The following is a 943-nucleotide window of genomic DNA, read 5'->3' as shown; positions in this document are numbered from 1 at the left end:
GTTCTATAGTAACTTAACAATTTTCAAGCTTGAGAGTAGGTTATTATATCACTAGAGGAAAAGTACAGACTCAATTCAGTGATAGTGTATTTGAAACATGGGAATTAGGAGGAAATCTGAAATTATAATGACTTTTAATTTATAAGATGAATATTTAGAAGAAAAAGAAAAAAAGCATGCCTCCAATATGACATGGACATTAGGATGCTAATATTACATATCTATGAGCTTATGAAAGTGTCTCTTATACCATTCCTGAGAAGCCCTGTTTGGTCTGCCCTTAAATGAGGTAAGACTTAGCCTTGTGCCACATTACTGATAGTGACAACCAGATGTTCCTTGAGCTATAGCCCTGACTGTTGGCCATTCTTCCTTTAGGAGGACTCTTGATCACCTATTATAAAAGCATCTCCTTGTTTCAGAAGATCTGATGTGGAAATTATCATAAGAGGCAGGTACTTTGATCCTTTCATAGCTATGATATCTGGCATAGTGTGGTAAAGGCAAAAGTTTTTACTTGATCATTTAACGTTTTCTCTTTCCAGAGTATAACTAAAAAATAAAAATGCTCATTAACTGTACAAATACATGTGTTTGTAAGATTTCTTTTAAAAAGTTGCTGTAGAATTATGATTCAAGGGACCCCATGTGATGGAGCCCTAGTGGCTCTGTCATCCTGAAGGGTTACCATGTCTACTTTGCCCTATTGAGTCATCATGAGTTCATATCAACTTCATGGCAGTGAGTTTATTTTGGTTTTTGTTCGTTAGAGCATGCTGTCAATTCTCAGACAGAGAAGTCTCATTTCAATCTCCTTTTTTGCTGAAAGGCATAAGGGTATGTGCTAGTTGTTCCAGAGAAGCAAAAACTTGATATAGTTTCGGTTCACAAATCTGATAATGAAAATCTTCATCTGAGAAAAAAAAGGATAATGGCTCTTTAG

At 35.4% G+C, this 943-nt stretch overlaps 1 protein-coding gene across 1 annotated transcript in view; it reads right to left on the bottom strand.

The window, feature by feature from the left end:
* GBP4 (guanylate binding protein 4) overlaps window positions 1–943 on the bottom strand; it is a 145,579-nt gene that overhangs the window by 4,246 nt on the left and 140,390 nt on the right. The gene's annotated exons all lie outside the window — the stretch shown is intronic.

Source organism: Chrysochloris asiatica, unplaced genomic scaffold (genome assembly GCF_000296735.1).
Source record: "Chrysochloris asiatica unplaced genomic scaffold, ChrAsi1.0 scaffold00002, whole genome shotgun sequence".
Lineage (NCBI taxonomy): Eukaryota > Metazoa > Chordata > Mammalia > Afrosoricida > Chrysochloridae > Chrysochloris > Chrysochloris asiatica.
Note: the sequence above shows the minus strand (reverse complement) of the source record. Positions and strands in the feature narration are given on the sequence as shown.